Consider the following 26,456-nt stretch of genomic DNA (forward strand, 5'->3'; position numbering starts at 1 on the left):
TCCACCCCCTGCGCCCCCCACTTCTCCTGCCCCCCGAGGCACGCTCGCTCCCTACGCTGGAGGCCAGAGCCGCAGGAGCGCGAGCATGGGGACCAGGGGGCCCAGGGCGTCCAGGCGCCCTCCGCTGTGACGCACGCGGAGAGGAAAGTTTTCGATCGTTGCATCGAGTCACTGAAATTAAAACTCTAACTTTTTTTCCTTGGTTCTTTCGGTAAAGTTACGTAGATAGAAAATACAAATATTATTATTTTCAATTTATTTTTATTTAAATTTATTTTTTTATTTTCTATCTAGGTGACTTTACCGAACGAACCAAACATATGAATTCCTACCGTCACGAAAGTTTTAAGTCAAAATTTAAACTCAACTTTGTTTTTGTTTCACCAGGTAAGGGCCCACACTGAGCGACGTGGCTCATCGAGGTGGCTCACCATCATCATCATCACGTGCGAAATTTACAGCAGCCAAATATTCTAATAGCGTGACATTGATTCTAAATATGGAGGGGGAAAAACCGGAGGACCCGGAGAAAATCCACGCGGCCACGGGGTCAGAGAGAGACACGCAAACTCCAAATATATCGTGTCAGAGCCGGGATCAAACCCACGACCTCCTGTATACCAGGCGAGGTACTTAACATCTCCTATCCACCGTGGAGCCCCAGGTTAGCCAGAAACAACGTGAGCTGAGCACGCTGAAAGGCGAACAACGACGAGCGGAGAGAGAGCGAGAGAGAGAGCGTTCTGCGCATTGCTGGGAATTACGCAGGAGGCACGGGCGCAATACAAGGCACGGGCATGGCTAAAGGAAAGTTTTCAATCAGCGCAACGATCGATGCCGCCGACGTGGCAAGGGCCGGGCACACCGGGGCAGGGCGACGTGGGCAGGCAGGGCCGCGCGTCCTCCCACAGCCCCGTGCACAGCGCCGAGGAGGGGCGGCAGGACCGCCAGCGGCGCTGGGCACCGCCGACGCCGCACGAGGAGGAGGAGCACGGGGACCAGGGGGCCCAGCTGGACCATGACGATTGCCCCGCTTCAGTAGAGGCAGACGTGCACACACAGGCATGCAGACACGCACGGGCAGACACACACGTGCACACACAGGCATGCAGACACGCACGGGCAGACACACACGTGCACACACAGGCATGCAGACACGCACGGGCAGACACACACGTACACACACAGGCATGCAGACACACACGGGCATACACAGACGTACACACAGACATATACACAGACATGCAGACACACACGTACACACACAGGCATGCAGACACACACGGACATACACAGACGTAAACACACAGACATATACACACACAGCAATGCAGACACACACGGACATACACAGGCGTAAACACACACGGACATGCAGACACACACGGACATACACAGACGTACACACACAGGCATGCAGACACACACGGACATGCAGACACACACGGACATGCAGACACACACGGACATGCAGACACACACGGGCATACACAGACGTACACACACAAACATACACAGACATACACAGACATGCAGACACACACAGACATACACAGACGTAAACACACAGACATATACACACACAGACATGCAGACACACACAGACATACACAGACGTAAACACACAGACATATACACACACAGCCATGCAGACACACACAGACATACACAGACGTACACACACAGCCATGCAGACACACACGGACATACACAGACGTACACACACAGACATGCAGACACACGGACATACACAGACGCACACACAGACATATACACACAGACATGCAGACACACACGGACATACACAGACGTACACACACAGACATGCAGACACACACGGTCATACACAGACGTACGCACACAGACATGCAGATACACCCAGGCATGCAGACACATACGGACATACACAGACAATCAACACACAGACATATACACACACAGACATGCAGACACACAGACAGTGCTAACGTTTACACACCGCACCAGGTACTCGCATTCAATTCTGAGTTGACCTCGGGGGAAGCTCAGGACTGAGTTTGCGTGATTGTGGTTTATGCTCATTGCCACGATCCGCGAGGAATCTTGCTTCGTTGGCGGCCAGCACCACGCCACTCGCACACGAACCACGGATCAGATTATGAATTAAACACCGGATTTTTCTCCGTTTTGTAATCACCGCGGCGGCGTGCGCGATTTAGCCTGCGTGTCAGCGGTGAGTTTTTAATTGAATTGTACATCGTAAATGTTCGCTCTCCGCTGGAAATTTAACGGGGGTTTCGGGAGCAGCCTCGCTCGATTCCACGACACCTTGGAATCGTTCGAAAATGTCGTGTTCGTGGTCAGAATGTTTGCGTGTGGATCTTGTTATGAGCGCGGTCATGCAGTCGGGATGACAACCGCGGTTGTTTACACCATTGGAACCTCATTTGCCAGTAAACAATATGATAATTTGTTTTTTTACCCTTCTATCTGGCAACAAAACTGACACCTTTTTTTACAAGGAGTCATGTTTACATAGGCCACAATACCTGCAGTCGTAATGCAAACAAAAAACATAACTCTGATAATGTATGCACTGTCCTTGAAGTTGATTGGTCCACACCCGAGACAGCTTTCCTTAGAGCCTAGTCTCACATGGTGTTGGACCAGATGATGCCAAAAGGCGCACAACTCAAAGACAATGCACCATCAGAGTATGAGAGCTCGGGGTAAGCATTTACACCATTGGAACCTCATTTGCCAGTAAAAACTTTATCAGAGTTATGTTTTTGTTTGCATTATAATCGCAGGTATTGTGGTCTATGTAAACATGACTCCTTGCAAAAAAGGTGTCAGTTTTGTTGCCAGATAGAAGGGTAAAAAAAACAATTATCAACTGCGGTTGTTGTTCTTGTTGTTGATTGTTCGTTGCTTATTGCTCGCCGTTGTGTGTAGTTCATATTTGTTGTCTGCTGCTGCTGTTGTTGTTGTTGTTACCGGGGCAGCCCGCCAGGCTGCAGGGCTTGCTCTGCTTGAGCGGCCCCGCACAGCGGTGACCCCTACTTGACCCCGTGGGGGAGCAGGCGCGCTGCCGCTCCCGGCTGCCGCGTCCGCACGTGAGCGAGCAGAGGCTCCAGGGGCTCCAGTGGAGCCACGCGCCGTGCACTGTCAACAGCGGCAACATCATCATCAGCAGCAGCAGCAACAGCAGCATCGTCAGAATCATCATCAGCAGCATCGTCGGCATCATCATCAGCAGCAGCAGCAACAGCAGCAGCATCATCAGCAGCAACAGCAGCAACAGCAGCAGCATCGTCAGCAGCAGCAGCATCGTCATCATCAGCGTCATCATCAGCGTCAGCAGCAGCATCGTCAGCAGCAACATCAGCAGCAGCATCGTCATCATCAGCAGCAGCAGCATCGTCAGCATCATCATCATCAGCGTCATCAGCAGCAGCAACAGCATCGTCAGCGGCAACATCAGCAGCAGCATCAGCAGCAACATCGTCATCATCAGCAGCAGCAGCATCGTCAGCATCATCATCATTAGCGTCATCATCATCAGCAGCATCGTCAGTAGCATCATCATCAGCGTCATCATCATCAGCAGCATCGTCAGTAGCATCATCATCAGCGTCATCATCATCAGCATCAGCAACAGCGTCGTCAGCAGCAACATCAACAGCAACATCAACAGCAACATCATCAGCAGCAGCAGCATCGTCAGAATCATCATCAGCAGCATCGTCAGCATCATCATCAGCAGCAGCAACAGCAGCAGCAACAGCAGCAGCATCATCATCAGCAGCAACAGCAGCAACAGCAGCAGCATCGTCAGCAGCAGCAGCATCGTCATCATCAGCGTCATCATCAGCGTCAGCAGCAGCATCGTCAGCAGCAACATCAGCAGCAGCATCGTCATCATCAGCAGCAGCAGCATCGTCAGCATCAACATCATTAGCGTCATCATCAGCAGCAGCAGCAACATCAGCAGCAGCATCGTCATCATCAGCAGCAGCAGCATCGTCAGCATCATCATCATCAGCAGCATCGTCAGCATCATCATCATCAGCGTCATCATCATCAGTAGCATCGTCAGCATCATCATCATCAGCGTCATCATCAGCAGCAACAGCATCGTCAGCAGCAACATCAGCAGCAGCATCGTCATCATCAGCAGCAGCAGCATCGTCAGCATCATCATCATCAGCAGCAGCATCGTCAGCATCATCATCATCAGCGTCATCATCATCAGCAGCAGCATCGTCAGTATCATCATCATCAGCGTCATCATCAGCAGCAGCAGCAGCACCTCCGATTAGCACGGTTGGCTACGTACGGTGCGAAAGGTCAGCGTACATGCATCATCATCATCATCAGTGTCATCATCAGCAGCAGGGTTATCGGCATCATCGGCAGCAGTATCACCTCCGATTAGCAGCACCTCTGGTTAGCGCAGATGGTTATGTACGGTGCGAAAGAAGTTCAGCGTACATCCATCATCAGCAACAGCATCACCTCCGATTAGCAAGGTTGACTACGTACATACACCATCGTCAGCAATTGATGCATCGTGATCATCATCAGCGCCAGTAATATCAACACTATCACTGTAACGTGGATACCACCACTTCCATTATCATCTCCACAATCATCGTCACATGGACACCACCACCATCATCACCTACACTACCATGGCCACCTGCCGCACCATCAGCACTACCACCATCATCATCATCATCTCCGCGACTACCTTGACAGACTGTTAGGGCAAGTACTGTTTGCGAGTAGCACTTATGAAGGCCTGGAACGGTACACGAGGGGGTGGGTAGCCAGCACCACGCCCGACCGCCTTTGTCTCCCCAGTGGCGATGTTTACTACACACCGCACCAGGTACTCATTTGAGGCTGAGTCGAGCCCCAGGACCGGTTCAGATAATCGTCACTGGGTATTGCACAGTGACACAATTAAACATAATAACACGTAAACAAACGTAATGTTGACTTCACATACCTTTTAAAATTAACGATGACATTGAGATGACGGGGGAAGGGGTGGCTAGAAGACGGGAGGGGGCTCAGCCCCCCTCTTCCTCCAGACCATCAATGACCAACGAACAGAAGGAAAATACCATTGGAACCTCATTTGCCAGTAAAAAATATGATAATTGTTTTTTTACCCTTCTATCTGGCAACAAAACTGATATCTTTTTTACAAGGAGTCATGTTTGCATAGACCACAATACCTGCAGTCATAATGCAAACAAAAAACATAACTCTGATAATGTATGCACTGTCCTTGAAGTTGATTGGTCCACACCCGAGACAGCTTTCCTTAGAGCCTAGTCTCACATGGTGTTGGACCAGATGACGCCAAAATGCGCACAACTCAAAGACAATGCACCATCAGAGTATGATGGTGTAAATACTTACCCCGAGCTCTCATACTCTGATGGTGCATTGTCTTTGAGTTGTGCGCCTTTTGGCGTCATCTGTTCCAACACCATGTGAGACTAGGCTCTAAGGAAAGCTGTCTCGGGTGTGGACCAATCAACTTCAAGGACAGTGCACATACATTATCAGAGTTATGTTTTTCGTTTGCATTACGACTGCAGGTATTGTGGTCTATGCAAACATGACTCCTTGTAAAAAAAGGTGTCAGTTTTGTTGCCAGATTGAAGGGTAAAATAAGTATAACCCGTAAAAACAAAGTTTTTCACTATAAATCCTTTATATGCGTGGCAGCAAACTTAATATAAAGGATTTAAAAATATATTCGCCTGTGGAGGACGCGGGGATCGATCCCGCGACCTTTGGCATGGGAAGTGAGGGCGCTACCAACTGCGCTACTCCGCCACGGCCTGTGGAGGGGTTACGCTCTGGGCTCTTACACTGTGACGTTCAGCCAAAGCCATGAATGAGTTCTATTTGAATATATGTAAAATAATTTTTTTTTGCCTAAAAAGTGTAAAATTTTGGGAATTTTTTTTACGAACATTAATTGTCTCGCACAACGAGTCTGTGTGGAAAATGTCAGCTCGATTGGATCACGGGAAGTGGGTTAAAAAACGACCGAAAGATTTGCACAGTCGTAAGCTAGCACGCAAGCACGCAAGCAAGCAAGCACGCAAGCAAGCAAGCGAACTTAATACAAGTAAACCCGTAAAAACTAAGTTTTTCACTATAAATCCTTTATATGCGTGGCGGCTAGAGTCCTCTCGTCCTCTGGCTTGAGATGGCTGCCACCTATGGGTCAGATGATTGTCTGCCACCATTAAGCAATTGGTAATTAAATATTTAATTTGTTTTCCCTAAACAGTGTAAAATTTTGGAATTTTTTTTTCACGAAAATTAATTGTCACACACAACGAGTCTGTGTGGAAAATGTCAGCTCGATTGGATCACGGGAAGTGGGTTAAAAAACGAGCGAAAGATTTGCACGGTCCTAAGCAAGCAAGCGAACTTAATATAAAGGATTTAAGAATATATTCGCCTGTGGAGGACGCGGGGATCGATCCCGCGACCTTTGGCATGGGAAGCGAGGGCGCTACCAACTGCGCTACTCCACCACCGCCTGTGGAGGCGTTATGCTCTGGGCTCTTACACTGTGACGTTCAGCCAAAGCCATGAATAAGTTCTATTTGAATATATGTAAAATAAAAAAAATTTTGCCTAAGAAGTGTCAAATTTTGGGAATTTTTTTTCACGAACATTAATTGTCACGCACAACGAGTCTGTGTGAAAAATGTCAACTCGATTGGATCACGGGAAGTGGGTTAAAAAACGACCAAAAGATTTACACGGTCGTAAGCAAGCAAGCAAGCACGCAAGCAAGCAAGCATGCAAGCAAGCAAACTTAATATAAAGGATTTAATAAAGGATTTAAAAACAATTATCAGAAGGAAAATAATTGGGTTCGGGACAGAGGTCGCAACCGGGTACCCGATACCCGTACCCTACCCGATACCCGGCTACCCGTACCCGGCCGGGTACGGGTACGGGTAGCCGTTTGTGACCATTGTGCGACCGGGTACGGGTACGGGTAGGCCGTGAGTCACTAGTGAGTAACCGTTTGTCACTCATTTCGGGTAGGGTACGGGTACGGGTAGGGAACGGGTACCCATTTGCGACCCTGGTGCGGCCGGGTACGGGTAGGGGTAAGGAATCAAAACCCGTTTGCGACCTCTGGTTCGGGATGCCGACGCGGACCCCGTGGCCCGCGAGAATCACAACAAAACGGGCGGAGCAGCTGATCAAGAAGCGCCACGGGTGGCAGCGGGTGACCACGGGTGACCCAGCTGTGGCACGAAATTCTGTTGCCGACTCCACGTGCTTCGCTCCCCGCGGACACTCAAATTTCCAGGCCACGGTTGGTAAATTGGTGTACAGGTCGTGTAAACCGTGTGTCCGTACATTCCCAGCGGACGGCGAGGGACTCCCGCATTACCGTATTCCTTGGGAATTAAGAAGGGCTACGTACGGCGCGAAAGAAGTTTCAACATACATACGTGCAGGGCCGGATCGATGCGTGGGGGCTTTAGGGGCTACAGACCGGGGGGTCTTCGCCAGCTGGAGTGCCTCCAGAGAGTGAGTGAAAAGTCACGTAGGTAAAAAATTCAAATGAATAAAAGTAAAATAAAAATAAAATAAAATCACGACGTTTCGGAGGCAACACAAGCTTCCGTCTTCAGGTGGAACCGTCACAGCACGATAGCTGTATCAAGTGATGCAGCTATCGTTAATTTGATTTTTTTTTACCTACGTGACTTTACCGAAAAAACCTAATAATATGAATCCTTGCAGTCACGAAAGCTTCAAATCTAGAATTGAGTGAACAGTTGTTTCATTTGTGAATGCTGAATATGATTTGTTGTTAGCCTTCTCAAATAAATTGTATTGTTCTTTAAATTTATTTTCCTTTTGAAAATATTACTGGGGGGGGGGGCTCACAGTAACCTGTGTAGCCAAGGGGCCTACACAATCTGAATCGGGCCCTGCATGCATGATGACCCCACTGTTTGTGACGGTGGTTCTTAAACCCGGAGTGCACGCACCCCCCTGGGGGTTACGAGATGCCCTTTCTGGGAGTGCGAGACTTGCCAGAGATTATTTTTTGCCAGGAGGTAAATCCATTCTGTAGGCATGATACATCTTAGGGTTAAAGCAACTGACCTACTAAGGGCGTGCGAGAACATATTGATTTCTTTTGAGAACCAAACGGGTGCAGACTGCGGTAAAGATGAAGAAGCAATGCTTGATGGTAATTTTGAAAGAAAAAAAAAGATGCGTCTTATAACCGGGTAGAATACGGTACTGTGGAGAGCTACCGTCTTCCAGAAGATGATCGTGAAGGTGCTGCTTTACAAAGGGGAGGGGGGGAGATGATGGCTTCTTGAAGATGATTCTCAACGGCTGATGGCGTCTTCTGCTGTAGATTTGAAGCTTTCGTGACTGCAATGATTCATATTCTTAGGTTTTTTCGGTAAAGTCACGTAGGTAAAACATTAAAATTAATGAAAGTAAAATAAAATAAAAATCACGACGTTTCGGAGGCAACACAAGTCTCCGTCATCAGGTGGGACCGTCACAGCCAGATTAGCTGCATCAAGTGAGGCAATGATTCAAGATGTAATCCATTAAAAGCAAGTTGAGGGGGGAGGAGCGGGGGCGGAGCTCATCAGAATGTGGTAGCCATTCATTAGCCATTCATTGGCTACCACATTCTGATGAGCTCCGCCCCCTCTCCTCCCCCCTCAACTCGCTTTTAAGGGATTACATCTTGAATCATTGCCTCACTTGATGCAGCTAATCTGGCTGTGACGGTCCCACCTGATGACGGAGACTTGTGTTGCCTCCGAAACGTCGTGATTTTTATTTTATTTTACTTTCATTAATTTTAATGTTTTACCTACGTGACTTTACCGAAAGAAACCTAAGAGTATGTCTTCTGCTCCGTCGCGTTATCGGCTACGGAGGGAGAAAACGTCATGCGGACGGTGATCGTGAACGGGACGGGGGCACGTCCTCCGTGAAGAAGATTACGCGGTCTACTCCAGATAATCATCAGTTTACCTTCCCTCCCCGCATGCACCACCCACGACTTTTGCTTTCAAATACAGGCGGGGAAAATGTGTCTTTTCACGGAGGTTTGGTTGTTACACTATGGGAACCTCATTTGCCAGTAAAAATATGATAATTGGTTTTTTACCCTTCTATCTGGCAACAAAACTGACACCTTTTTACAAGGAGTCATGTTTGCATAGACCGCAATACCTGCAGTCATAATACAAACAAAATAACTTAACATTGATAGTGCAAAGAACATAACTCTGATAGTGCACATTGTCAGAGTGATGTTCTTTTGTTTGTATTATGACTGCAGGTATTGCGGTCTATGCAAACATGACTCCTTGTAAAAAGGTGTCAGTTTTGTTTCCAGATAGAAGGGTAAAAAAACAATTATCGGTTTTGTTGTTGTTGTTGTTGGAGTTGGAGTTAGATCGCGTAAATATAAACGTGTCAATCTTGATTTGAAGCGTTCGTGACTGCAGGAATCCATACTCTTTGGTTCTTTCGGTAAAGTCACGTGGGTAGAAAATAAAAAAAATCACGACGTTTCGATCGCAACACAAGCGTCCATCATCAGGTTGAACAGATTCGTGACTTTAGCCAAAGAACCAACAAGTATAAATATGTCGTAAAACCCGCCACCACCCGTAACACCGTCAATTAGTAAGGATTGTCACGTAAACAAACCGTGGCAATGTAGTTACTAGTTCACCACTCGTCCGTTGGTGTGTTGGAGAGTAAACCCACAACATTCGCCTCCTTCCGATCCTCTCTTAAAGCCGCAACCTCTTATCCGTGGCTCCACCACTCCACTCCCTCCCGTCCCTCCCCTAAAGCCCATTCGTGATCCCCAAGTACTTTTATATCTTATTCTTTAGGTCTTTCGGCAAAGTCACGGAGATAGGTTCAAAGAAAATAACAAAAACTCACGCGATCGTCATCCTCCTGATGACGATCGCATCAGTCATGATCGAAACGTCGTAGTTTTTTCATCCTCCTGATGACGATCGCTTGAGTTATGATCGAAACGTCGTAGTTTTTTGTTATTTTTTGTTATTTTCTTTCAACCTATCTACGTGACTTTACCGAAAGACCCAAATAATATGAATTCCTGCAGTCACGAAAGCTTGAAGTCAACTACTTTTATGTAATTTTTATTTATTTGTAGTGACTTACCTATTCCCTATTTTTCACTCCTGTCGTTTTTTTTAATTGTTGCTGTAACGTGCTGACCCGCCCCCCGTACTGAACATCTGCGACAAAGAGCTTCATAGCTCATCGGATTCCTCCGGGATAAAAGAAAGATTCCCGATGCTGAAAACGACGAGATGAGGGTTCTACGCGTGGCATGAGACGAGCGTTCTTTGTTAGTTTCTGCTTCCAATGAGGCCGACTCGATCCAATATTCACACGTGTCCGTCCGTGCAGCAGATCCACATTTTGTGGAACTTCGCGCATTAACTGCAACCTGATTAACGCCTGACTCCCCTTCGCTCCGGATTAAAATGCAAATGCCGCATTAATATGCAGATTAGTAATCGCCAAGGTTCTCTCTATTTTTTTAAGAGATCCTGCTAAAATTAATGCCCCCCCCACCCCGCCGAAAGTAATTGAATTGGGGGTGGGCGTAGGGGGGGAGTGGTAGGAATAAACGCCTAGTTGTTCGAGGTCGTTTTTGAAATGTTTCATCGATTGTTCAATAATTGTGGTCATTTTCACCGGCGCCAGGCAGCGTGATGGGTTCGTGGTGTCCGTGCGTGGTAACCTGCCGGACCACCCCCCCCCTACCCCCCCCTTTGCCTTAACTCTTCATATCGCGAGGGTCGGTACATTCGTCCCAGCTACCGACATTTTTTTTTAGGACTTTTAACTTTCATATCACTGTGGTTCTTTCGGTAAAGTCGATGATAATAAAAAATAAAGTGACTAAAAATATCACGTGACTTTACCGACATCCTCTCCGCACTTTTGTGAGATCAGATGTCCCCACACGCCGTGGGGGGAAACAATGAGGAGGGGGGGGGGGGTGTGCGTGTGTGCGTGTGCTTTCACGACCAAAAGTGTCCATAATCATCGAGGGCTCACTGCTTAACAATTCGACACGTGGAGCAACCTTCCACGTGGTTCAGCCGCACTCAGGAATTGGATGTTTGCAGATGTTTTTTTTGTGTGTCCTGCTGTAGGAACGCTCTCTCTGTGTGCTTCGCTGGGATGTCCATGTCGTTGACAATAAAACAAATATCTATATAAAACGAGGGGGGGAAATAACAATTATACTCTTAGGTTTTTTCGGTAAAGTCACGTAGGTAAAAAGAAAAATACATCATACAAATAATAGAAATAATAAAGTTATTTCTGCAATTTTTATTATTTATTTTTATTTAAAATAATAGAAATAATCATATTATTTATATTATTTTTATTTTTACCTACGTGACTTTACCGAAAAAACCTAAGAGTATGAATCCTTGCAGTCACGAAAACTTCAAATCTAGAATAAATAACAATTAAACACATGCCACGTAACGTCGCCAATTTTTTAAGACCACACGGTTAGCTACGTACGGCGCGAAAGAAGTTCAACACACACACGCGTGGTTCTTGAACGAATGTGTCGTCGAGTTAATATAAATATCGTGCTTCTATGGAGAGGGTACAAACTAGAATAGGTTTCGTTGCCATGGTCACAGTGAGTGATAATGTTGGCGTGATATGATTACAATGATATGATAATTAAGCGCCGAGGCTTGAATGCATTAACAAGAGCGGTCCACACGCAGCGTGTGCGACGTTGAGAAAGTGTGAGCGTTTTGGGGGCAACAATGATTTTGTGTGAAGTACATTGTCACCACAGCGCTGGAAATTCCACATTGCTATGCAGAGGCGTAGCTAGGGGGGGGGGCAGGGGGTACATGTGTCCCCGGGCTCCAAGGTAAAGGGGCGCCAAAATGAGGCTTGCAACGTTACATTAGAACTTATTGCGGCGGGCGCGGCAGCCTGAAACTACTGCACAAATCTACACCTCAACCTAAAAGTTTATATATCCCGCCACACACAGCCTACGTGTCATGTAATTACATTTTGGCACGCGCGCCTATTAAGAACTTACATGGAAGAACGTCCCAAACAACAGACAGGCGCAGTCTTTCAGCCTTAGTCACTGGCCTGTTTTTTGGTGGCGGAAACTACGACGGCCTATTTTTAAATCCTTTATATTAAGTTCACTTGCTTGCTTGCGCGCTTACGACCGTGCAAATCTTTCTGTCGTTTTTTAACCCATTTCCAGTGATCCAATCGAGCTGACATTTTGCACACAGACTCGTTGTGCGTGACAATTTATTTTCGTGAAATTTTTTTTCCAAAATTTTACACTTTTTAGTAATTTTTTTTAAATATTTAATTACCAATTGCTTAATGGTGGCAGGCAATCATCTGACCCATAGGTGGCAGCCATCTCAAGCCAGAGGACGAGAGGACTCTAGCCGCCACGCATATAAAGGATTTTTACTGAAAACACTTTGTTTTTACGGGTTAATTTTTTAGTTCTTATTAGTGACACCAGGCTCCAGGCGGCTGCAGCAGCCGGAGCAGCCCGCGCACGTTCAATTACATCAGCATGCGGCGATTACACAGGCAAAGAGCCCACCACGTAGAGGTGGCTTCTACCAGCAGTGACGCAAGAAAAGCAGTTGAAGGGCTGCGCCCTTGTTGACACTTTTGCCTCGCAACACCGTCCTGTTTGATGTACACATAGCAACCACTGAGCATAAACTAGACGCGCGATCAGGATGATAACACTGGTCAACAAAAACAAAACACTTTTTTCTGGCCTGGACTTTTGCAGCTGTTTTAGACTAATTTCAGGGTGCTGATTCCAAATCTGATCTCAGATTTGCTCTATCGCATCTCATTTTTATGCTATCGGCATACCCCATTTTCATTGATTTTACCCGAAATTAACTCTGTCACTTATGATTGCAAGTTGTTGCGAGTCAGTGACTGCTTTAGTGTTAAAATGTAGTGCTGTATTTTTAGGATAGTGTGTTTATAATATCATTTTATGTAGATATCCACATTTATTTAATATTTTTCTTCTGCAGTTTTTATTGAAAATGCAATATTTGATATCTCAAAAAACCTGATGTGATAGACAAAAACTGATGCCAGATTTGGAATCGGCACCCCAAAATTACCTTAAAACCGTTGGAAAACCTTATGCCAGAAAAAGTGTGTTGACCAGTGTAATCTTTCTTTACACCAGAAAAATCCGATGAGCTATGAAGCAATTTTTGTTATCACAGATGTCCTGAAGAGGCGGGTCAGAATGTTACAACAACAACAACAACCAATACAACAACAAATCGTCAATTGCTACGTCACGGTCTTCGTCCATGGATCGATGCCACTATTCACCAGGTTGGTTGGTGGTGGTGGCAATGAGGCTTCCTCGCAGCAAGAAGAGCCCTAGGTTCGATTCCCGACTCGGGCACCTTTTTGCGTGAAGTTTGTGTGTTCTCCCCCTGTTGTAAAGAGTGAAAGTGAGTGAGTGGAGTTTGTGTGTTCTTCCCCTGTTCTAAAGAGTGAAAGTGAGTAGGTGGAGTTTGTGTGTTCTCCCCCTGTTCTAAAGAGTGAAAGTGAGTGAGTGGAGTTTGTGTGTTCCCCCCCTGTTCTAAAGAGTGAAAGTGAGTGAGTGGAGTTTGTGTGTTCCCCCCCTGTTCTACAGAGTGAAAGTGAGTGAGTAGAGTTTGTGTGTTCCCCCCCTGTTCTAAAGAGTGAAAGTGAGTGAGTGGAGTTTGTGTGTTCTTCCCCTGTTCTACAGAGTGAAAGTGAGTGAGTGGAGTTTGTGTGTTCCCCCCCTGTTCTAAAGAGTGCAAGTGAGTGAGTGGAGTTTGTGTGTTCTCCCCCTGTTCTACAGAGTGAAAGTGAGTTAGTGGAGTTTGTGTGTTCCCCCCCTGTTCTACAGAGTGAAAGTGAGTGAGTGGAGTTTGTGTGTTCTCCCCCTGTTCTACAGAGTGAAAGTGAGTTAGTGGAGTTTGTGTGTTCTCCCCCCGTTCTAAAGAGTGAAAGTGAGTGAGTGGAGTTTGTGTGTCCCCCCCCTGTTCTACAGAGTGAAAGTGAGTGAGTGGAGTTCGTGTGTTCCCCCCCTGTTCTACAGAGTGAAAGTGAGTGAGTGGAGTTTGTGTGTTCCCCCCCTGTTCTACAGAGTGAAAGTGAGTGAGTGGAGTTTGTGTGTTCCCCCCCTGTTCTACAGAGTGAAAGTGAGTGAGTGGAGTTTGTGTGTTCCCCCCCTGTTCTAAAGAGTGAAAGTGAGTGAGTGGAGTTTGTGTGTTCCCCCCCTGTTCTACAGAGTGAAAGTGAGTGAGTGGAGTTTGTGTGTTCTCTCCCTGTTCTAAAGAGTGAAAGTGAGTGAGTGGAGTTTGTGTGTTCCCCCCCTGTTCTAAAGAGTGAAAGTGAGTGAGTGGAGTTTGTGTGTTCCCCCCCTGTTCTAAAGAGTGAAAGTGAGTGAGTGGAGTTTGTGTGTTCCCCCCCTGTTCTAAAGAGTGAAAGTGAGTGAGTGGAGTTTGTGTGTTCCCCCCCTGTTCTAAAGAGTGAAAGTGAGTGAGTGGAGTTTGTGTGTTCCCCCCCTGTTCTAAAGAGTGAAAGTGAGTGAGTGGAGTTTGTGTGATCTCTCCCTGTTCTAAAGAGTGAAAGTGAGTGAGTGGAGTTTGTGTGTTCTCCCCCTGTTCTACAGAGTGAAAGTGAGTGAGTGGAGTTTGTGTGTTCCCCCCCTGTTCTAAAGAGTGAAAGTGAGTGAGTGGAGTTTGTGTGTTCCCCCCCTGTTCTACAGAGTGAAAGTGAGTGAGTGGAGTTTGTGTGTTCCCCCCCCTGTTCTAAAGAGTGAAAGTGAGTGAGTGGAGTTTGTGTGTTCTCCCCTGTTCTAAAGAGTGAAAGTGAGTGAGTGGAGTTTGTGTGTTCCCCCCCTGTTCTAAAGAGTGAAAGTGAGTGAGTGGAGTTTGTGTGTTCCCCCCCTGTTCTAAAGAGTGAAAGTGAGTGAGTGGAGTTTGTGTGTTCTCCCCCTGTTCTACAGAGTGAAAGTGAGTGAGTGGAGTTTGTGTGTTCCCCCCCTGTTCTACAGAGTGAAAGTGAGTGAGTGGAGTTTGTGTGTTCTCCCCTGTTCTAAAGAGTGAAAGTGAGTGAGTGGAGTTTGTGTGTTCCCCCCCTGTTCTAAAGAGTGAAAGTGAGTGAGTGGAGTTTGTGTGTTCCCCCCCTGTTCTAAAGAGTGAAAGTGAGTGAGTGGAGTTTGTGTGTTCTCCCCCTGTTCTACAGAGTGAAAGTGAGTGAGTGGAGTTTGTGTGTTCTCCCCCTGTTCTAAAGAGTGAAAGTGAGTGAGTGGAGTTTGTGTGTTCTCCCCCTGTTCTAAAGAGTGAAAGTGAGTGAGTGGAGTTTGTGTGTTCTCCCCCTGTTCTAAAGAGTGAAAGTGAGTGAGTGGAGTTTGTGTGTTCCCCCCCTGTTCTACAGAGTGAAAGTGAGTGAGTGGAGTTTGTGTGTTCCCCCCCTGTTCTACAGAGTGAAAGTGAGTGAGTGGAGTTTGTGTGTTCTCCCCCTGTTCTAAAGAGTGAAAGTGAGTGAGTGGAGTTTGTGTGTTCTCCCCCTGTTCTAAAGAGTGAAAGTGAGTGAGTGGAGTTTGTGTGTTCTCCCCCTGTTCTAAAGAGTGAAAGTGAGTGAGTGGAGTTTGTGTGTTCCCCCCCTGTTCTACAGAGTGAAAGTGAGTGAGTGGAGTTTGTGCGTTCTCTCTTTGTTCCACAGAGTGAAAGTGAGTGAGTGGAGTTTGTATGATCTCTCCCCTGTTCCACAGAGTGTGTGAGTGGAGTTTGTGTGACCTCTCCCAGTTCTACAGAGTGAGTGAGTGGAGTTTGTGCGATCTCCCCCTGTTCTACAGAGTGAGTGAGTGGAGTTTGTGTGATCTCCCCCTGTTCCACAGAGTGTGAGTGAGTGGAGTTTGTGTGATCTCTCCTTGTTCCACAGAGTGAGTGAGTGGAGTTTGGGTGTTCTCTCCCCTGTTCCACAGAGTGAGTGGAGTTTGTGTGTTCTCCCCCTAATGTTGTGCAGAGTGAGTGGAGTTTGTATGATCTCCCCCTAATGTTCCACAGAGTGAGTGTAGTTTGTATTTTCTCTCCCTGTGTTCGGCACGGGGTCCCTCCGGCTTTTCCAGTTTCCTCCCACGGGGAAGAACAACTCCACACACAAACAGAGAACGTAACTGGCATTGGCCAAAACATTCCAATGCTGGAAAATTACCCGCACACCACTCAATGTGGATCAACGACATAAAGCGGTAACTCACATCGCCCCGATTGCGAAGAACTGGGCAGGACCCTCCTGAAAACGAGCCATGAGCCTCGGTGAGGCTCTCACGTGCGAACTGGCGAAAACCAACAACAACAACAATAACAACAACAATTAATTAATCGTCCGTATTCGCACCATACCTGCTGCTGCATTGTCCGGAGCTCCACGGACCACGCGATGCCTTGGCCTGATCCTCTCACGATCCACACGCCCATTCGGATCCGCCTCCCCTCGATCCACGTGGAGAACCGGGGTCGTCTCCTCTGGATCCACACAAAAACCCGGGTGCGTTCCCTTCTGATTCGCGTGCAGGCAAGGATTCGCCTCCGATGAACCCACGCGGAGATTTGTTCCAATCCCCGCGTGTCCCGCACGAACGCGACTTGGATCAAAGCCCCTTTGGTCCGTGCGCAGCACCGGCGGAATCTCCCTTTCGTGCGCAGAGACGGCTGGGTTACGTCCCCTTCGATTCACTGGAAGAACTTGGTCAGAGTGTCGGCTCACACGAAGGGGAGCAGCCGTCTCGAGACTCGGATTAACGCCAAGTTGATCCACACGGAAACCTGGACCCTCTTGATCCACACGTAGACCTGGACCCATCCCCTCTTGATCCACATGTAGATCTGGACCCATCCCCTCTTGATCCACAGGGAGACCTGGACCCACCCACTCTTGATCCACATGGAGACCTGGACCCATCCTCTCTTGATCCACACTGAGACCTGGACCCACCCCCTCTTGATCCACACGGAGACCTGAACCCTCTTGATCCACACGGAGACCTGGACCCACCGCCTCTTGATCCACACGGAGACCTGGACCCACCCCCTCTTGATCCACACGGAGACCTGGATCCATCCCCCCTTGATCCACACGGAGACCTGGACCCATCCCCTCTTGATCCACAAGGAGACCTGGACCCACCCCCTCTTGATCCACACGGAGACCTGGATCCATCCCCTCTTGATCCACACGGAGACCTGGATCCATCCCCTCTTGATCCACACGGAGACCTGGACCCACCCACTTTTGATCCACATGGAGACCTGGATCCATCCCCTCTTGATCCACAAGGAGACCTGGACCCACCACCTCTTGATCCACACGGAGACCTGGATCCATCCCCTCTTGATCCACACGGAGACCTGGACCCTCTTGATCCACACAGAGACCTGGATCCATCCCCCCTTGATCCACACGGAGACCTGGACCCACCTCCTCTTGATCCACACGGAGACCTGGATCCACCCCCTCTTGATCCACACGGAGACCTGGATCCACCCCCTCTTGATCCACACGGAGACCTGGACCCACCCCCTCTTGATCTACACGGAGACCTGGATCCATCTCCTCTTGATCCACACGGAGACCTGGACCCACCACCTCTTGATCCACATGGAGACCTGGATCCACCCCCTCTTGATCCACATGGAGACCTGGACCCTTACCCTCTTGATCCACATGGAGACCTGGACCCTTACCCTCTTGATCCACATGGAGACCTGGACCCTCTTGATCCACACGTAGACATGGACCCATCACCTCTTGATCCACACGGAGACCTGAACCCTTACCCTCTTGATCCACACGGAGACCTGAACCCTTACCCTCTTGATCCACACGGAGAGCTGAACCCTTACCCTCTTGATCCACATGGAGACCTGGATCCACCCCCTCTTGATCCACACGGAGAGCTGTATCTATTGCGCGTCGATCCCGCTGTGGTTTTGCGTTCCCTCCACGATGATCCGCGTGTCGCCTAGCCCCGTTCGGGCGGAGGAAGAGGATCGGGCCCAGGCAAAGCCGACTTCGTGGGGATCTCGGATCGGAGCCGGTTCGGAACCGCGGGGGACCTAGACGGAGGAGTCGGCTTAGCTCGCAGCTCCAAACCGCGCGCCTAAGTTCAACTCCCACCCTGGGTAACGCACCGGTACCGAGTTCAAGTTCGGGTTTGGGTTCAGGATGAAGTTGAGGTCCGTGACCGGGTTCTGGTTGGAATTTCGTTCCCTGTCTCGGTTCGCCGAGAAGGTCAAGTTCACGTCTCGCCTCATGTTCGAGTTGAAGACCAGGTGTGGGGTCAGGTCTGAGTTCAGTTTCCTGTCGTTGGTCATCTTGAATTTGTGACGATTCAAGTCTGGTTTTGGACTCCAGTTCACCTCCATATATCGGTTCAGTTCCAGACTTGGAATCAGGTCTGAGCCTATGTTCTGGACCGGGTTCAGGCCCCAGCATTGGTTCATGTCTCAGCTCCGGCTCTGGGTGTGATTCCACCCCGGGTTCGAGTCCAGGTCTGGGGTCAGATCCCGTTCCGGGTGTCGCGTGAAGGCCGAGGTCAGTCAGGGTCATGAGGTCACTGTGAGGTCTTGATAGGGAGGTGAGACGAAGTGATGATGATGATGACGATGGTAATGATGAGGATCGTGATTGTACTTCTCTAAATGGTGACGCAGCCGATGATGATGAAGATGATTGCACTGTTGTTAATGGCGATGTTGCTGCTGATGATGGTGATGATGATTGCACTTCTTTAAACGGTGGTGGTAGTGATGCTGCTGTTGCTGATGATGAGCATGATGACAGTGATGCGGATGATTGCACCATTGTTAATGGTGGTCGTGGCGATGTTGCTGCTACTGCTGCTGATGATGATAGTGATGATGATTGCACTTCTTTAAACGGTGGCGATGCTGTTGTTGATGACTGCGATGATGATGATGATTGCACTGCTCTTAATGTTGGTGGTGATGATAGAGACAATGGTGACGATGACGATGACGGCATTGTTGACGTTGCCGCGTCACGTGACGTCACGCCACGTGGCTTGTGCTGCTGCTGCTCGACGTCGATCTGAGACTCGAATAACGCGACGAGGAGAAGGAGGAGAACGAGGAGAAGAATCGGAGCCTCGTGCAGAGCCTTCATCATCGTCATCATCATCATCCTCCTCTGCCCGTCATCATCATCATCAGCAGCACTGTCAACATCGCCGCCACCACAGGACATAGAACAACATCAACATTTTCTCGATTTGTTTCTACTTCTGACAAACTACCCCTTTCATACAAAGGGGCCGTTCATAAATGGCGTCACGCACCTCGGGGTGGGGGGGGGTCAGACATTTGTGACAATCTGTGACGAGGGGGGGGGGGTCAAAAATCGTCCAAAATCGCGTGACGTCATTTATGGACGGCCCCAAAGATAAAGACCCCCCCCCCCCCCCCCCATAGCCGTTAACAAGACTGTCTTAAATTTCGATTTAAAGCTTTCGTGACTGCAGGGATTCATCTTCTTGGTTCTTTCGGTAAAGTCACGTAGAAGGGAAATAATAAAAAAAAACCTGTTCAGGTTTGTCGGAAAGACAGTGTCTGAATTCAGACGCTGTCTTTCTCACACACACACTCTCACACACACACACACTCTCACACACACACACTCTCACACACACAACAACAACAACAACAACCGCCATTCGCCACTAAGTGGCGGTGACGTCACCACGACGCTTGTGCCAGGCCATGTGCACCCTGAGGCCACGTGAAGTGTCGAACGCCCGCTGGCAGGAGGTCACGGGGCAGACCCAGGTGCCACGGGTCGACTGACCGAGATGACCGAGATGACTGGCTGATGCACCACCTGTGCCCCCTACTGTACCAACTTGCTGTGCTTTAGCCACCCGGCGCTCCGCTCGTTGTTGTGAGCGTCGCTCCTCCGCCCTCCGTTGTTGTTGGAGGGCGACTGCCTCCAACTGCCCAGTAGCGTCCTTCACGAGCCTCCTCCACTGAGGCCGATCTTGACACCGCTGGTACCAGTCATCGGCAAGTCCACTCAGCTCCACGTCCTCCTGTACCACATCACTCCATCTCTTCTCTAGCCCGTGCCGCGCCCGTTTAGCCCCCTCGATCCGGCCGAACAAAAGCTGTTTAGGCATGCGGTGGCTGGGCATGCGGGCTACATGACCCAGCCAACGCAGCCTTGCCTGCCGGAGGAGCTCACTGATGGGACTTTGCCCAGATCTTTCAAGGACTTGTGAGCTCCTCACACAATCCAGCCTGGTTAAACCCAGGATGGATCGTAGGCAGGCCAGCCTAAATGTTTCCAACCGGCGAAGATGCTCCACTAGGGGGGTCCACGTTTCGCAAGCGTAGAGAAGGGAGGGAATGACCGTGGCCGAAAAGACCTGAAGCTTCGTGCGGAGCGACAGACCAGGTAGCTTCCACACAGCGTTACGCAACCGATGAAAAGATATTGCCGCTCGACTGATTCGGAGTGAGACCTCTGCTGATAAACTGGAGCCGGTCATAAGCACACTGCCCAGGTATGGGAAACTCTCCACTCTCTCCACAACTGCCCCATCACCAATTGGGAGTTGTGGGGGTGGAGTGTCCGATGGTACAAAATACCCAGGAAGGTGCTTAGTTTTGGTGGGGCTGATGGTAAGGCCCCACCTCTGAGTGGCACGCTCCAGTCTCAGCAGCAGCGTCTCCAACTCCTCTTCTGAATGAGCAGCTATTACCAAATCATCGGCATTCATAACGTGGTTGACCAATAGGGAGCCATCCCTTGATCGCACCCGGGCGTCGATCAGCCTCCCATTATATCTGTACCAAATGGAAATTCCCCCGGTACAGCTATTGAAGGCTTCACGAACTACGCAGTCGAAATAGATGTTAAATAATGTGGGAGCCAGAGGACATCCCTGTCGCACCCCAAGGTGTACAGGGAAAGGCTCCGACAGCCACGTAGTTTTACCCGGGCCCGCTCACCATCATGAAGGTCCTTAATGATCGTGAGCAGAGGGTCAGGGACTCCGAAAGCACGAAGAACAACCCAGAGCCCAGTCTTACTGATGGTATCATAGGCCTTGACCAGGTCAATAAAGCAGAGATGTAGGTCTTTTGGGAATTCCCTAAACCTCTGCTGTAGCAGACGGACAGAAAATATGGCATCTGTGCAGGACCGCCCTTTCCTGAAACCGCATTGGGGCTCCGCAAGCCTCTCCTCAGCGTGCCTAGCAAGGCGATGTTGAATAATCCTTGCCAGGACCTTACCCGGCACACTGAGGAGTGAGATGCCCCTGTAGTTGTTACAGTCGGTACGGTCCCCCTTCTTAAAGAGGGGGACCACCAGGGCATCCTTCCAGTCCTGCGGAACCCGTCCAGTGGTTCCGCAGTCACACACTCACATACTGTCACACACACACAGTCTCACACACACAGTCTCACACACAGACACACACAGTCCCACACACACACACAGTCACACACACACAATGTCACACACGCACAGTCTCACACACACAGTCTCACACACAGACACACACAGTCCCACACACACATACAGTCACATACACACACAGTCACACACACACACAGTCACACACACACATACTGTCACACACACAGTCACACACACACAGTCACAGTGTCACACATACAGTCACATACCCTGTCACACACAGTCACACACACACACAGTCACACACTCACATACTGTCACACACACACACACACTGTCACACACATACAGTCACAGACACTGTCACGCACACACAGTCTCACACACACAGTCTCACACACAGACACACACAGTCCCACACACACACACACAGTCACACACACACACAGCCACACACACACATATTGTCACACACACACACAGTCACACACACACACAGCCACACACACACAGTCACACACACACAGTCACACACACACACAGTCACACACACACAGTCACACACACAGTCACACACACACAGTCACACACACACACACACAGTCACACACACAGTCACACACACACAGTCACACACACACACACAGTCACACACACACACAGTCACACACACACACAGTCTCACACACACACACACCCTGTCACACACACACTGTCACACACTGTCACACACACACCCTGTCACACACACACACACACAGTCACACACACACACATACTGTCACACACACACACACAGTCACACACACACACAGTCACTCTCTCTATCTCTCACCCGCGAGGGCCGAGACGTCTCCCTCGGCGTGAGCGCCGCGCTGCTCTCCGCGCCCCGCGGAGAGAGACACGGGAGGGGGGGGAGAGACACCGTGGGGAGAGAGACACCGTGGGGGAGACGCGGGGAGAGAGACACGGGGGGAGAGACACGGGGAGAGAGACACCGTGGGGGAAACACGGGGAGAGAGACACGGGGGGAGAGACACGGGGAGAGAGACACGGGGGGAGACACACGGGGGAAAGGAGACACGGGGAGGGAGACACAGTGGGGGAGAGAGACACCGTGGGGGAGACACGGGGGGAGACACACGGGGAGAGAGACACCGTGGGGGAGACACGGGGGGAGACACACGGGGAGAGAGACACAGTGGGGGAGAGAGACGCGGGGGGAGAGACACGTGGAGAGAGACACGGGGGGAGAGACACAGTGGGGGAGAGAGACACAGTGAGGGAGACACGGGGGGAGAGACACGGGGAGAGAGACACAGTGGGGGAGAGAGACACAGTGGGGGAGACACGGGGAGAGACGCGGGGGGAGAGACACGTGCAGAGAGACAGTGGGGAAGAGAGACGCGGGGAGAGAGACACGGGGAGAGAGACAGTGGGGGAGACACGGGGAGAGAGACACGGTGGGGGGGGGGGGGGGGAGACGCGGTGGGGGAGACACAAAGAGAGTCACAGAGGCACAGGCGGAGACACGGAGAGAGAGAGAGAGACACGGAGAGAGTCATTCAACAATAGTCAGCCACGGAGTTCTAGACAGACATGTAGAGAGCGATTTGGTGAGAGACACGGGGAACGTACAGAGAGAGAGAGAGGCAGGTGCGGTGAGAGAGACACAGAGACAAATGGAGGAGACGCAGAGGAGACAGACAGTCAGATAGAGAGTCAAGGGAGATACGCAGGGACTCACGTAGAGAGACACAGGGGCAGAGAGAGAGAGATCCACGTGGACGGAGGAACATCGAAGGGACAACAGAGACAGAGACCGAGAGAGGCAGCGAGAGAGACGTGGTAACAACAGAGACGGAGACCGTGGTAGCGAGAGAGGGAGGGAGGCAGGTTTCAGTCAGAGACGTGGGAGACAATCGTGAGATCAGAGACACGGGGAGACGCAGTGAGAGACACAGAGGGACAAGGAGGGGGGGGGAGGCAGAAACATACACGGAGACAGAGAGAGAGAGAGGAGAGGAGGGGGGGGTTAAAAAGCAACGCATTAATAAAAACGGAATGATGAACGAAGCAAAGTGCCGACTACACCGAGCATCTTCTTGCTTCCTCTGCATCGTAAAAAAAGCGAGAGCGATGGAGAGAACGGAGAGCGTGAGAGAGAGAGCGAGCGAGATAGATAATGATGCTTACACACCCGATTACACACACACACACAGCCTTACACACACACACAGTCTCCCACACACACACAGATTTAGATACAGAGACAAAGATCCCCCGTATAGGCTTCACAGACTGTTGGGGCAAGTGCTGTATAGCGAGCAGTACCTGTGAAGGCCGGAACGGCACACGAGGGGGTGGGTGGCCAGCACCGCGCCCGGGCCGCCTTTGTCTCCCCAGTGCTAGCGATGTTTTTACGCACCGGGTACTCATTTATAGGCTGAGTCGACCTAGGGGAGGCCCAGGACCGGTTCAGATAATCGTCACTGGGTGTTGACCGTGAGCGGGAATCGAACTCGGGTCGCCAGTTTCGTAGCGCAGCGTAGCGCTAACCACTGCACCACCGCTCCCCCCACGCAGTCTCCCAACCACACACACATATAGATACAAAGACAAAGCTTCCCCATATAGCCTTTAAAAGACGGTTAGGGCAAGTGCTGTTTGCGAGCACCAATGACGGCACGGCACACGAGGGGGTTGGGTGGCCAGCACCATGCCCGGCCGCCTTTGTCTCCCCAGTGACGATGTCTACGCAACCGCATCAGTAACTCATTTGAGGCTGAGTCGACCTAGGGGAGGCCCACGATCGGTTTAGATAATTGCTATCACCGGAATTCGAACTCGGATCGCCAAGTTCGTAGTGCAGCGCGCTAACCGCTGCACCACCACTCCCCACACACTCACACATATACACACAGACATATATACACACATACACACAGTTTTACACACACACACAGTTACGTACTCAGTTACACACAGCCGCACGTGGTCACACTGATACACAGAGACACACAATGATACCCAAATACAGCCGCAAGCGGTCACACTGATACACACAGACACACAATGATACCCAAATACAGCCGCACGTGGTCACACTGATACACACAGACACACAATGATACCCAAATACAGACACACGTGGTCACACTGATACACAGAGACACACAATGATACCCAAATACAGCCGCAAGTGGTCACACTGATACACACAGACACACAATGATACCCAAATACAGCCGCAAGTGGTCACACTGATACACACAGACACACAATGACGCACAACCAAATACAGTCATAACGATAGCGAACACACAGACATACACCCACAGAGAACTACAGACACGCGCGCACATGCAGAAACACACACAGACATACAAAGACAAAGATCCCCCTTATTATCGCTTTAAATACGGGTCAAGTGCTGCACGAGGGGGTGGGTGGCCAGCACCACGTCCGACCGCCTTTGTCTCCCCAATGGCGATGTTTTTTACACACCGCACCTAGTATTAATTTAAGGCTGAGTCTACCTAGGGGAGGCCCAGCACCGGTACAGATAATCGATGCCGGGGTCTTAGCACAATGTGCGAACCGCTACACCACCGCTCCCCACAGACATATACACACACAGACATCCATACATGCAGACACACGCAGACATGCAGACACACGCAGACATGCAGACACACACAGACATCCATACATCCATATACACACAGACATCCAGACACACGCAGACATGCAGACACACACGGAAATACACAGACATACACACACAGACATCCATACATCCAGACATACTACAGACATGCAGACACACACAGACATATACACACACAGACATCCATACATCCATACACACGCAGACATGCAGACACACACAGACATATACACACACATACATCCATACATCCAGACACACGCAGACATGCAGACACACACGGAAATACACAGACATACAAATACAGATATGCATACACACAGACAGACACACATAGACATGCAGAAACACACATACATACACACAGAGACATGCAGACACACACGGGAATATACAATCATACACACAGAGACATGCAGACACACAGACAGACACACAGACATGCAGACACACACAGACATACACACACTGACAAATGCAGACACACACAGACTCACAGACTCACAGAGACTCACAGAGACTCACACAGACTCACAGACTCACACAGACTCACACTCACAGACTCACACACACTCACACGGAGTCACAGAGACTCACAGACTCACACAGATTCACAGACTCATACAGAGTCACACAGACTCACCGACTCACACAGACTCACACAGACTCACAGACTCACAAAGACTCACACAGAGTCACAGACTCACACAGACTCACACAGATTCACAGACTCATACAGAGTCACACAGACTCACCGACTCACACAGACTCACACAGACTCACAGACTCACAAAGACTCACACAGAGTCACAGACTCACACAGACTCACACAGATTCACTGACTCACACAGGCTCACAAAGAGTCACAGACTCACACAGACTCAAACAGAGACTCACACAGAGACAGGCACAGTCGCCTTGCTGGCTTGTGGTGACGAAGCTGAAATGGCATCAAAGACGTGGAGTTTAATTCCGTTGCCCACAGCACAAAGTACCTGTCAGAATGATCTTGTTTAGAGTTTATTTTTAAAATCACTCAACCAAACAGGACATATTTATACACATACACGTATCTATAGTTACTCACAGACAAATACAAAGATCCCCCGTGTAGCCTTTAACAGACTGTAGGGGCAAGTGCTGTTAGCGAGCAGCACCAAATGAAAAGCCGGCACGGCACGCGAGGGGGTGGCTGGCCAGCACCATGCCCGGCCGCCTTTGTCTCCAGCTACTC

The 26,456-nt window shown here is 49.7% G+C and overlaps 1 long non-coding RNA gene across 1 annotated transcript; it reads right to left on the reverse strand.

Moving 5' to 3' along the window:
• Positions 1 to 18: 18 nt before the first annotated feature.
• LOC144940630 (uncharacterized) lies at positions 19 to 22,463 on the reverse strand. Its single transcript, XR_013639149.1, has 5 exons — positions 22,388 to 22,463; positions 16,518 to 19,351; positions 2,977 to 3,144; positions 866 to 1,033; positions 19 to 124 (listed from the first exon to the last, which is right to left on the reverse strand). It is a non-coding gene; the product is annotated as an uncharacterized LOC144940630 (long non-coding RNA).
• Positions 22,464 to 26,456: the final 3,993 nt, after the last annotated feature.

The sequence above is a fragment of the Lampetra fluviatilis genome, chromosome 23 (assembly GCF_964198595.1).
Source record: "Lampetra fluviatilis chromosome 23, kcLamFluv1.1, whole genome shotgun sequence".
In the NCBI taxonomy this organism is placed as follows: Eukaryota; Metazoa; Chordata; class Hyperoartia; order Petromyzontiformes; family Petromyzontidae; genus Lampetra; species Lampetra fluviatilis.